The 14,776-nt window shown below is 30.7% G+C and overlaps 1 long non-coding RNA gene and 1 pseudogene across 1 annotated transcript; both read right to left on the reverse strand.

Annotated features, from left to right (window-relative positions):
- Positions 1 to 14,776, reverse strand: part of LOC105206862 — a 174,230-nt pseudogene that overhangs the window by 41,945 nt on the left and 117,509 nt on the right.
- LOC120359175 lies at positions 1,624 to 4,764 on the reverse strand. Its single transcript, XR_005576014.1, has 2 exons — positions 4,241 to 4,764; positions 1,624 to 3,521 (listed from the first exon to the last, which is right to left on the reverse strand). It is a non-coding gene; the product is annotated as an uncharacterized LOC120359175 (long non-coding RNA).

Raw genomic sequence — 14,776 nt, forward strand, 5'->3', positions numbered from 1 at the left:
TATTTAACAATAATAAAATAAACAAAAATTACGGAATAAAATTATTAATTATACTCTTATATAATATGTTTAGTTCGAAAAAAACGACTAGCTCTGTTGGATCTCTTAATGCAAGGGTCTCAGGAAAATCTTTTAACAGATACAGATATTAGAAAAGTTATTACGTTTAGTAAAATTAACAATCCAATTTGTCATTATTCTTCAAATACGTTTTAGATAAATTGTAAGGTCATGTAAAGATCATTGATATTCTTTTAAGTGGAATTATATAATTTTTATTACGTCATATGGTTCCTTTGCTTGATCTAGATATAAAATTTAATCATGAAAAAAATAAAGCAATTAAGATAAGTCTCAACACATAAACGGACCACTTGACCACATTGACAATTTTGATATCGGTAAAAAAAAGGGAGAGGGAGATAAGATGACAACCATTTTCGATTTTTGCTAATTTCTGCGTGTAAAATGTAAAAATAACAATCTATTTGTTTTTTTAAATTCACTAAAACCTTGTTTATCATCAGTAAAAATTAGAGGTTGTTAAATAAACTAGAATTTTTTAAAAAATCAAATTATTTTAGAACATGCCAATTTCATCATCTTGCCCCATGCAGCTACGATGACTTTTAATATCGAATAAGATGAAAAACAGTCAAATAAAGTTAAAAATGTAATTTTATTAATAAAAAAAATGTATTACAATATTATAATCTTATACTATTTTGATATTACAACGTCGTTAAAGAAAAACAAACAAGACAAAAAATATGTATATAATCTGCAAAATTAAAATTATTAAAATTGTGATATATATTACGATACATATTGCAATTAAAATTGCGTTATACATATATAGTCAAAATGCTGTTAAATGCCGAAAAACCAATGCACAAATGCGTGATCTTGCCTATGCACAACTTTTGTCATCTTACTCCCGTTGCCGTGTTTATTTGTTTATGAAATATAAAATCTTGCAATATGAAAATTGAAAAATATAAATATATTATTGTATTTGTTTTTAGCTATACAATATTGTGTTCTATAAATTTATAGAAAAAATAAAAATATTTATTATTATTATGTTAATTCTTATGAACGAACATTAAAAAGTTACGGATAAATGCTTCCAAAACACATTTCTTATTATATTGTTACGACCGAAAAGGTCGATTCGATATCTTCTGCACAACTTACACTCTCTCATGCTCGAGAAATGAATAGACAAGCTTTTAAAAATAACGTCTTTTATTTAAAATGTCTGTTTACATTCAAAGTCTAAATTTTAATCTAATCGGATAATTTTTGAAAAAATATTAAATTATTTTTAAAAAATATTTCTAACAAAATATACTATTTTCAGAAAGAAATGTTTAGTTTTATTTGAAATAACTAAATTAATTTTGATATGATTTTGATAATTTTTTCTAAAAGCACAAACCAAGATTGCTTATTATTTCTTGAACAATACAACTATATAAGACATTTTTTTGAAAAACAAATTATTTTTCCAAAAATTATTTATACTCTAGCGAGAATTGGCGGACAGATCGGACGAAATCTTGTCCGTTTTGCGCAGGTAAGGTCCTTTCTTCATAGGTAAAATTAGAAAACTTTTGAATGTAGATTTGAAATTAATTTATTTTATTTTAACATACTTTAAATATGTAAAACATAGGTATGTTCACAATATATCTGTACGTTCGTTTCGTTTCACACAATATGAAAATAGAATGTATGTATTGCTATAAACAATTTCAGAATTTTATAATTAACATCAATGTTATAATTATCATATGCACATAAAAACATATAGGTTTGTTTACAATGTATCTGTACATTCGTTTCGTGTCACAAAATATGGAAATAGAACTTCTAATAACTTGAAATCCAATTAAACGTATGTATTGCAATAAACAAATTCAGAATTTTATAATTAACATCAATATTATAATTATCATATGCACATAAAAACATATAGGTATGTTTACAATGAATCTGTACATTCGTTTCGTTTTACAAAATATGGAAATAGTTAATAATTGTTTAAAATATAAAAAAACTGAATATTTTCCACAATCTATTCTCGATTCATAATTTGCAGTAGATTTGCGAAAATTTATTGTCCAAAAAATAAGCTGAAAAGAATAAAAAAAAAAAGAAATAGAATACCTTCCAAACAGCCGAGTAAATCGAGGATCTTAGAAAATGTAGCACATATCAGAGAAATCAAAGAAAGTTAACGTGTTAGGGAGAAAGTATAAAAAAGACGTTCCTGTCTTTTTTTCAGCTCTAAATTTTCCGAAGAACACAACTAAATTTTTTTCGAATTTGTTTGCGTCTTTTAGTTTTAGAAGAATAATAAACTCAGAAAATAACTTATGCTAAAAGACAGGATCGAAAAACAAACCCCCTTTCTTCCTCTCTTATTTGATAAGCGACCATTCTGTATCACTTATTTATTTCACATCTACCATTTTATCCAATTTATTTATATAATGCATTATAGAAATAATCATGTTTCGTAATGATTCGCGTCTTTTGATTTTATCAAAGAATCACTCTACTGGCAAACGAATCCGTTTTCACTATTCGCGAATCTCATAAAAGAGGCGAACCGAAAATTACATCGAGAATATCATCTGCGTCACTTGCCACTGGCTCTACATAGCGTTATTATAATACATGTAAGTATACGATCGTACTCCAGTACACTCTATAATAACCAGTATCTTCGTACTAAAAAAAAAACTGGGATTCAAGCAGTATTTCTAAGGGCACTAAATCTAACATAAACATGGTGTAAGACACGATCGTCTGCAAGTTTCTTAACTTAATGTGTGCCGAACTTTTACATATGGTATCTTCTTTGTATATACATGAGCGGAGCTGTTCGAGACTCAAATTATGTGAACATAAAAGTCTTGTAAACCAGCGTGTGAACGCGCCTCTACGAGTACAAATGAATAATGAGACGCAAATTAAAAATGAAAAAAAAAGGAAAATAAAATACTTGGTAAAGGAGCTAAAGTATAAAAATTGACAAGACGGTCTGGAACAGCTCTATGATGTGGCGATAAAAAATTTGTCCGAGTCAAAACCGAAATCTAAAAAAAAACTCACTGCTTTTTTATACAGCACTACTGTAGGCTGGAATTTAGGCTCTCTGACAAACGATAATACATCATCTGATACGGTAGACTGATGGGGCTACTCGGTTGACTGTTCATACTGAGATTACTGGAGCCACGGCCGCGCGTTTTCTCCTCTGCAGAATGCCCTCTCTGACTATGTAGAAGCGAATAGTGCTAATCGATATCTTGTACTTTTCTGAGGTTACTTGAAACGTCATGTCGCGTGCCATCATGTTCGAAGCTTGCTTGAGTTTTTCTTCCAAACGCCTTTGTCGTCTTTAATAACCTTGAAGGATGGTATTTAGCTTGTTGATAGTGTTCCGTTTAGACTTTAACTTAGAATTATCTTCGATCGCAAGGCTGCTAGGATTGTCACCGGATACCATTCTAATGGAATATGGTACATTGCATTAACAACTAATATATAATTAAAATTATTCATACAATTATAATTTTTAATTTTATGGTCGATATTCACTTAATGGTCTAATTTACACCGATTGTTTGAATGCATACCAAATACATTATTTTGAAGAAATTAACTTTCATTAGAAATTAACATGGTATAAACGATAATGTATTAATCTGATACGTATCAAACAGACGTATCAAATAAAAATAGTATTCATCAGCACATGTGTAACACTATGAATATTTAGGCTACGTTCCATGTATAATGCGCATGGCATACCATTCCAACAAAACATTAGGCTATACATGTTATGTACTATAATGTATATTCAAATTATGTATATGAAATGTATGTACATTTAATATTATGCGGTGTACATACATACAAAATACATTAATGAACATACATAATATATGCCATAACGTATATTCAAATCATGTATATGAAATATATGTACATTTAATATTATGTAATGTACGTACATACAAAATACATTAATGAATATGCATATTATATGCCATAAAGTATATTCAATTTATGTACATTTAATATTATGCAATGTACGTACATACAAAATACATTAATGAATATGCATATTATATGCCATAAAGTATATTCAATTTATGTATATGAAATGTATATACATTCTATATACAGGATATTATTTTCCTTTTATTGGCGAAAAAATACATACTCATAGAATGTCCGATACAAGGACGAATACATCATGCGCATCATGCGTGAAACGGAACGTAGCTTTACTTAGTACGCGTAAATTGTATATGATAATGTTCATCCAGATTATTGAATCAAACAGAACTTCGAGTCATGAGCATTTCGGCAAGTATTTGTTACGTGATTTGGCAAAAGATAAAGAAATGCTCGCCAAAATGCTAATGGCTCGAGGTTCGATAATCTAGTGTCTAGATTATCGAACCCAGGGTACAAATCAGGATCAAATTGCAGAGGCACGAGGCGCACACCGACCACACCATCACACGGCACACGAGACACGAGGCACGAGGCACGACTAGCACCACGAGGCACGAAGCGCGCGCGAGATCGCGGGAGAGAGAAACAAAAGTAGATACGCGCGCGATTACAGAAAAGCGGGATTGGCTACCACGTTGTTGCCATGCGCTGGTTGCCACGCGGCAAGCGTTGTCGCGCCCCGTGTAAAAATCATAGATCTGAATTTATATTTTCTAATCTCTTATGAGATTAGACGCTCTTATTTTATGATTGTCGTAGGTCTTAAACATAAGCTGCGTTCCGAAATTCAGTACTGGCGGTGAACACAGCCACAATAAAGGAATATTAGATATTAAGAAACAGAGTTATAAGTTACAAGTTTAGAATCAGATTTCTTAATAGACACTATAGATAGTATAGATGAATAATACGTTATAGTGTGTCTTGTACACGATACATATACATAACATCCGATATTCTATGTATATGTATTTTTTCTCCATTATGTGAAATTAATATCCTGTATATAGAATGTATATACATTTCATATACATAATTTGAATATACGTGTAGTATATAATATATATATATATATATATGTATATATATATATATATATATATATATATATATGTATATATATATATGTATATATATATATGTATGTATGCATTTATATATGTATGTATGTATGTTAACTCCTTATCAGATATTAGTGAGTAGATATTCTTGAGCTATAAATACCGGTGCATGTGAATTAAATTAAGTATATGAAATGTATGTACATTCTATATACAGGATATTATTTTCACATAATGGAGAAAAAATACATATACATAGAATGTCCGATGTTATGTGGGTGCAGTATATGCATTATTTTACCTACATTAATATCCAATCTCAATAATAAAAAAGTCTTTACAGGCCGATCTTACATATAAACTTTTATTGTATGAACCAAATAAACGATGTTTGACATTTTGACAATTTTGACATTTGACACATCAATATCGACATAATTATTAAACTATTATGTACAAATATTTATCTAATATCTTATGTTAAATTTATCATAGATAAACAAAAATAGATTCTTAATAAAACTCTTAATGCATATTTTCGCATAATTTCATTATTGTAATAGGCATTCCGTTCAAGGAAGCACATTGCCATTCCTCAGCGCGCCAAATTCTACCCTTATCATTTGTAATCTTTAAACTGTTCCCATTTGAACATTACTATAGCTTCGACATTTTGGTATTAGAATTTTTGTGCTAAAATCTTCCAAAAAATTTGTCATTAAAATATTTATTGTGGGTTTAGCAATACCCTGTATAAAGCGCGGAACAGTAGTCACAATAAGGCAATCACGCGACGGCTTGGCAACATCGCCCGAGCCCCTCGCGGAGCGAGGGCGAGCGCTCTGCGACTCAGACGCTAGAATTTCCTCTATCTTTTTGATATAATTAAAGATAAGAACAGTAAAATGATAACTCTTGATAACAATTCTTTTGTGGGTACAGGCTGCTACCGCACTACTATGTTCAGATTAAAATAACTTTAAAAATGTAACAATTAAAAATATTAGAAGATTTCAGGATAAATAATAAATTAAATATATAAATAATATATAATATAATAATATCTTTTATCTTTAGTCTAACGTAAAAGCTTTAAATATGAATTTCAAATAATATTATTTACTGTGTTTCATAATATGTAAATGAATTTGTCAATGTGACTCAGATAACCAAGCGTGATTAATCATATCGAGTAAGCACAACATTTTATAAATTCATGAATAAATTATCGAATCACGACATATTACGGTAGGTTATTTGAATCACACAAAAGAATGTATTTTTATTTGTTTTTATTTAAGCATGAATGGTTCTTGTTACATACGTGACATATTATAAAATGTCATGCACGACACAGTCACACACACACACACGCGCACACGCACACACACACACAAACACACACACACACACACACACAAACACACACACACACACACACACACATATATATGTATGTTGCGGAGAACGGACGAGTGATGCCGCGTGAATTTAGATAAAAGAGAATTCTCGAGCAATTCGAGATATTTGGCACTTCGAGATTTCTTATTACTAAGCGGATTTATGTATCGAAATTCCGCGTTACCATGCGCACGCTTGTTTATTAAAAAAGTGCAATTTGTTATCGGTGTTTTTTGTTCTGAATGCGCGTCTCGGCCTCACTACGCTCTCGACCACCGAACAAGAGCAGACATAACACGTGTGTGAATTCCTTATTTCAGTAAAACCATTAATTCTTTGAGTCTTCTTCCGATTCAAGAGTGTTAAACGCGATCGCATCGCTCCACGGCTTCATAACGCAATATTATTATAAACCACGATAAAATACGCGCTTGTTGTAACGTATGCGCGAGTGACAATAAGCAGAAGAACATCATCCCTTCGATAAATCCGCGACCCAGGGTAGTGACTCCTAGGCGACGTCCTTACGGACTCAGGGCCGCTACCTCTAGGCGTCGCCGTGTCGTCGCGGTGGATACGCACATCTTCTAAACGTTGACACTGTATGATGTGAATACACGAATAAATTAATACAAATTATAACATTTGCAATTTGTACAATAATAAATAAAATAAATCTTTGAAAATCCAGTGCGCAAAATTTAAGTGTTTCCCACTGAACAGTTCCCTTTAATTACAACTGTTCACTTGCATCAATAATAGATAGATCTGTACGAAGTATATTTTATTTTTAAGATCGCATTCTTGTGTGTAATATTATATTGTTTTCACAACAAGTTCATGATCCTATTATTTGAAAACCATTTATTCTTGCATTAAGGGGTTAGGTCACAGTAGAATTTTAAAAAATTCAAAATTTTTTTGCTTAAATAATACTTTAAGGTCTTAGAAATAAAATACAAAATATTTTATAAATAGAAGAAACTTTGTAATAAGCTTATTAAGCCGTGTTATAGCTTATTAAACATTAATTGAAACTTTAAACACGTTTTTCTCGAAAACATGTTTAAATCGGGCGGAAGGATAACTCGGTCAAATCTTTACAGATTTACTGCAAATTTGAACTGCAGTTTTAAAACAATATTCTACACGGAAGCACGTACGGAATTTTAATTTCACTGTAAACTTTTTTTGTTATAAATAATTTTTTTGTCATTTTTTTTGTCAAAAACTAAAATATTTTTTTATTTGTGCACCATTTTTGCAAAAAACAAAAAAAAAGAAATTTCTGTACATTTCTATAGAAAAACATATCTAGATTTAAAATATCTTTGGATTTTTAGTTTAAGTAAAAAATTATGAAAAAAATCTTTTTGCCACCCTACCATAAAAGTCGTATGTGATGAAATCATATACGATCGTATATGATATTGTTACATATGTTTTGGGGATGCGATCGAATGTGTATGATACACGATTCGAATATCTATCGCATACGAAAAAAAGCGCAAAGTTTCTTTGAAATATATACATAAATATGTATTATATTACACCACATAATCCCAATGAGCAACACAATATTTTTATAATATTTTAAAAAACAATTTTTGCAAAAAAATCCATTCTTAGGAATTTTTTTCGGAAATTCCCAAGCGGTCACCCATCGAAGTGGCGACCCCGGTGAACGTTGCTTGACTTCCAAGATCGCTGCGAACTGATCCCTCATGATGACCTGTGAACACTTTATGCTGAAATGCGTATATAACTGATAAATCAGGTCAATATACGTTATCGAAAAAATGAAATATGCATAATTAAAACATAATATTTATATTTATATACAATATGTAAAATTATAGTTTTTTTACTATTTTCACAAATGCAAAATAGCATCTAAAATAACTTTTGTTATTTGTTTAAATAAAAATGCGACTAAAAAATATATACAAATTGAACAAGAATGTATAGTTTTAAAAAAACCGCTTTTTTCAAATCGCTGAAAAAAAAACTAGAAAAATTCCGATTTTTTTCTGAAAAATTGCTGTTTTGACTGTGTAAATGACATGCTAGCTAATTTTACAATATTATATTAAAGTAAGACACCTTGTATAAGTGCCGGAATATTGAGCTCATTTTTATGTTTATATTTGCAATAATGTACATCACTTGAGGTTTAATAATTATCATAATTATTAAACAAACTGTTTTAAGAACAAATGTAATCCTAGCAATTAGTTTAAAGACTAATTTAAGTTAATATTTATATTAATCATTTAAAGAATTTTTTTAGAATATTAGCCATTAGCAAAAAGTATATACGTTTCATTTTATTTAAAAAATACATTAATTCTGTTTTTATTTATGTTTCATGATATGCTTTTTATTTCCCTCGTATTCACATTATCATAAATAAAAAGAAAAACTTTAAGGACAGAAACTAATTTTAGTTTAACTTTATACAGACCGTTTTCTAATTATTTTTCATTAACACAGATTTTTAACTCTAGTTAGCCATATCCTGATCCGGTAAAATCCTGAAGTGTAATCTCGTTTTATAGTTTACTTCTTTCTGTATATAATTGTTATAAATTTAATTATTTCGTCCTCTCAACCTGCTATTATCTTATGAGCATGATATTTAGACTATGTATTTTTTAATTTTTACAATACAAGCTTTAAAATATTAATTAGAATGAAAGTGACAAGACGAAAAATCGAGATGTCTTACGAATAGAAGTATGGCAAACTACAAACTCGAACATAAGTGTGACGGGCTAGAGTTAAGAAATCATATCATGAAACAGGTAACTTTGATACTGATGAGGTACCACCATAGTAACACTTTGTGAATTTTTCCAATGAATTTTTCTACCTCTGAGAAAAAAACCGAAAAAATCCGCGGAAAAATTGAAAAAAAAAAAAACGTTTTTGCCCAAACTTTAAAAATTATACAAGAATGTCTTCAACGGTCGCAGCTAAATCTTCGTACTTGTATTGTTTGTGTGATTTTTATATACTTTACTCAAATTCAATGAACGGCGTGCCGAATTAATTTTCAGTCATAACACAGTTCTAAATAGAGAGTTTGAGACAAGATTTGAGTAAAGTATATAAAAATCACTCAAACTATACAAGCACGTAGATCTAGCTGCAACCGTTAAAGGCATTCTTGTTCAATTTGTATTGATACAGTAACTGTCAAAACATCTATCTACTACTTTAAAGAATATATGTTAATAAAATACAATAATTAAATTAAATATACAATAATTAAATTAAATTAAAAATTTTTATTAAAAAACTTTTAATAAATATTGTCTGCTCATTAGGATATAAATCGAGTTTTCTTCATTTATGAACCTATTTCGTCTAGAAGTTCATATATGATTATATAGTAGTAGTAGGTACTTTATTCCTTGCGGAGTACATTGCGGACTTCCGCTCCGCTTACATAGTTTCAACCTTTTTTATTCACTGCTTCTTTTACAACGCACGAGAGAGAGAGAGAAAAATCACTCATCCATCCACACGTCCACACTCATTCTTTGGACCTCCGTTTCCGCCGCTTTCTTCCACCCTTTCCTCTCTTCCTTCCACACTCTCATTCATACCCAGCCACCCTCCTCCCTCCCGCATATCCTTCAGTTTTCTCATCCAAACTTCTCCCTCCCTCCTCTCACCTAAAACTTTTCCTACCATCTCCTGCCATCCCTTTTCCGTCCCCCAATCCGTGCATTCCTCCCATATATGCTCCCACGTTTCCTCTTCCCATCCACATATCCTACACTTTCTTTTCTCTTTCTCTTCCCAGTATCTACCTCCTCTCATACCATCTCCTAACCTAAACCTCGCAATCCTTTTCCATCTTTCCTCTTTCCAATCCCTCTTCAAGTATTCCGGCACTCCCTTTCCCTTCACTCTGCTGTACCATCTGTTGATCTTTGAGCTCCTAATTTTTTCCCACCTTTCCTCTTCCTGCCGCCTCCTCTCTCTTGCCACCACCTCTTCCCCCCTTAACCCTCCTTCTTCTCTCAACTTTTCTATCTCCTTGATATTCCAGCTCTTTTCTTCATAAAAACTTCTTCTTTCTTCCTCCCATTTTCCCATCACCTTTCCCTCTTTCGCTCTACCTCTTATCTCCTCCCAACACAACCTTGCCAACTCCCCCCCTCCTCCTTCTCCCAGTTTCTTTTCATAACTCCATGCTCTCATTCCTGTCCTTCCCCTTAATTTTTCCCTCTGCATCTCCTCCCTTACCATGTACCCCGGTGTGTACCTTCCCATCCCTATTACCCATTTCAAGTATCTGTCCTGTATCCTCTCTACCTTTTCCCTTTCTTTTCACCCCCAAATTTCTGCCCCATAGCTAACCACCGTCCATACCAACCTATCAAATAATCACATCCTTCTAGCCCAGTTCTTTCCAAATTTCCTTTTCCCTATTCCCCATACTTCTCTCATCACCACCGCTCCTTTTTTGACTCTCTCCTCTATATGTTCTTTCTGTCCCCCATTTGCCATCATCATGTAGCCCAAATATTTATACCTTTTCAATTCCTCTATTTCATTTCCTTTCCATTTCCATATTATCTTTTTCTGTCTCCCACCCCCTCTTCTACACTTCAACACTTTTGTCTTCTCCACATTTACTTCTAATCTTTTCTGTTCTACATATTCTTCTAATGTTTTTATTAACCCTTTCATCCCTGCTTCATCCTCTGCCACCACCGCCACATCATCCGCATACGCCAGGGAATAAATTTTTCTTCCTTTCACGTTTACTCCCCCCCATCCCCCCTTCTCCAATTCCTCATCCATATCCGCTAGTAGTAGTGTGAACATGCATGGGCTCAACGGACATCCCTGTCTCACTCCTCTATTTGTCCAAAAGTTTCCCCCCTCTCTTTCCCCCACCCCATATATGATTATATATTTTTAATTATTAATATCATTAATAATCTGTAAAAAGATTTAAATACTGCATAGATTACGAAAAATAAACTGATTTTAAATACATCGACAATATATGTATATTATCCAATATGTAACAGCCAAAATAAAATAATTATTTATTTAGAATGTATATATACCCTACCGTAAATTTGGTATGTGAATCATATGTCAATAGTATACGAATGATATATGAATCATATCTCATCGTACAAGAATTATATGCGAATCTTATACGAATCGTATGCGATCACATGCTAATCGCATGATTAGACATATGATGGTATACGAATTACATATCACCGTTGGACATTTGTTTCGGAATCACATGTGACATGTTTGACGTATTTTCCGAATCATATAAGATTGCGCATAAGGTACATACGATTTTTATATGACTCGTATGCGACCACATGGCAATCGCATTATTAGACATATGATCGTTATGCGATCACATACGAATTACATATCACGGGCGGAAATTATATAGAATCACGTGTTTAACATGCGGATTTATCGTATAAGAATCATATATGATTCTATACGATAGCACATCCATCATATACGATATACATCTCATACGAAATACATGCATATTTTGCAAGCGTAACTCTAATTAAATCATTGAAGTCATCATTGAAAAAGTCTTCTGAAACCGAGTTTTTTCTCGCATAACAACAATAAATGTTAACTCAATTTATAAATTATCTTACATTTGTTTATTTATTTGCAATAATTATAATTATATACATTCTAAATAAATAATTATTTTATTTTGGCTGTTGCACATTGGATAATATACATATATTGTCGATGTATTTAAAATCAATTTATTTTTTGTAATCTATGCAGTATTTGAATCTTTTTACAGATTATTAATGATATTAATAATGAAAAATATATAATTGCATATATATACTTTTAGACGAAATAGGTTCATGAATGAAGAAAACTCAATTTATATCTTAATGAGCAAACAATATTTGTTAAATGTTTTTTAATAAAAATTTTTTCATATTTAATTTAATTATTGTATTATATTAACATATATTTTTTAAAGTAGTAGATAGATTTTTTGACCGTTACTGTATCAATACAAATTGAACAAGAATGCTTTCAACTGTTGCAGCTGGATCTTCGTGCTTGTATTGTTTGTGTGATTTTTATATACTTTACTCAAATCTTGTTCAATTTAGAACTGTGTTATGACTAAAAATTAATTCGGCATGCCGTTCATTGAATTTGAGTATTTTGTATATATTTTTTAGTTGCATTCTTATTTAAACAAATAACAAAAGTTATTTTAGATGCTATTTCGCATTTGTGAAAATAGTGAAAGAACTATTTTATTAACTAATAAAATTAATAATAATTTTATATATTGTATGTTAAATATAAATATTATGCTTTAATTATACATATTTCATTTTTTCGATAAAGTATATTGACCTGATTTCTCAGTTATATACGCATATCAGCATAAAGTGTTCACAGGTCATCATGAGGGATCAGTTTGCAGCGATCTTGGAAGTCAAGCAACGTTCACCGGGGTCGCGACTTGGATGGGTGACCGCTCGGGAATTTCCGAAAAAATTCCAAAAAATAAATTTTTTGTAAAAAATGTTTTTTAAAATATTATAAAAATATTGTGTTGCTCATTGGGCTTATGTGGTGTAATATAATGCATATTTATGTAGATATTTTAAAGAAACTGCGCTTTTTTTCGTATGCGATAGATCTATGAATTGTATATTATGCACATACGATCGCATCCCAAAAACACATGTGACAATATCATATACGATCGTATATGATTTCATCACATACGACTTTTACTGTAGGGTAATTATAATTATTGCAAATAAATAAACAAATGTAAGATAATTTATAAATCGAGTTAACATTTATTGTCGTTATGCGAGAAGAAATTTGGTTTCAGAAAACTTTCAATGATTTAATTAGTCTTGGCAAAATATGCATGTATTTCGTATGAGATGTATATCGTATATGACGTATATGATGGATGTGCTATCGGCAGTGCTGTCAGCTACTTGCAACTTTCGGTCGGATTTTTCGACGCACGCCTATTGCTCCCCTCCAACCGCTCGCGCCTAAGCAACGGCGCTGCCGGATGGCGTAACTAATGAGCGCGACACATCGTCTCAGGACCGTGCGTAATACAAAAGTTATAAGATCATGAGTCATAAAACAGTCTAATTATTTAATGTCTTATAATTCTACAAAAGTTATTGAAATTTTCTTTTTTGATATTTTAATAATAACATTTAAGTAATATTTTATTATTACATAATTAAATAATTATTATTATACTATTATTACGTATATTATAACGTATGTGTACTGTAAAATTAAAAATTTGTGCAGTTTATTTATTATTTAAAATTCAAAGTTTTTAAAATACCTTTTCAATTATATTGGTTTATTGAAAATCATTATATGTATATAAAACTAATTATAATATATAATTATACCAAACTAAATAATAATTATTTAGTTTGTCACATGTGATTCCAAAACAAATATCCAACGGTGATATGTAATTCGTATACCATCATATGTCTAATCATGCGATTAGCATGTGATCGCATACGATTCGTATAAGATTCGCATATAATTCTTATACGGTCAGATATGATTCATATATCATTCGTATACTATTGATATATGATTCACATACCAAATTTACGGTAGGGTATTGCTGCATTGAACTGCACACGCTTTTTCTTTTTGCTTTCATCAAATTTTAAACATATACCTAAATATTAATTTTAACGCAGAATGTGCACTACTTCAGCAATAAAAAGCAGGCCTATAATACATATGACAGCTACTCTGAATCATAAAGATCAACTTAAAATTATACATTGTTTTTAAATAATTAATCACATATTTAATCCCTAATGAATAAAAAAAAATGAAAAAATTTCTTTGATATATAATAATTAAATGTTAATTTCACAATTTCAAACATATAAAGATTTAGAGCCGCTGTTCATATATCATCAAAAATTGGCTGCGTTTAGCGGAAAATACAGCTTTGCAATTGTTGTAAAATTCTTTAATATATGGTTATACATTGAGCTAATTTTTAGGTTAATTTATATTTGGAATATTACATCACTTCAGGTTTAATATAATTATTAATTATTAAATAAACTGTTGATTTACGCGTTGTAAATACTCTCGTAGCGGGAGACTTCCACCATGATAAATTCTGCATAAAACAAAGTCATTTATCAGGATTTACTGATATACTTTGCGCCACTTCAATCTATCTCCGTTTACACGTGCCAAGGTCATGTGCT

Source organism: Solenopsis invicta, chromosome 1 (assembly GCF_016802725.1).
Source record: "Solenopsis invicta isolate M01_SB chromosome 1, UNIL_Sinv_3.0, whole genome shotgun sequence".
NCBI lineage: Eukaryota > Metazoa > Arthropoda > Insecta > Hymenoptera > Formicidae > Solenopsis > Solenopsis invicta.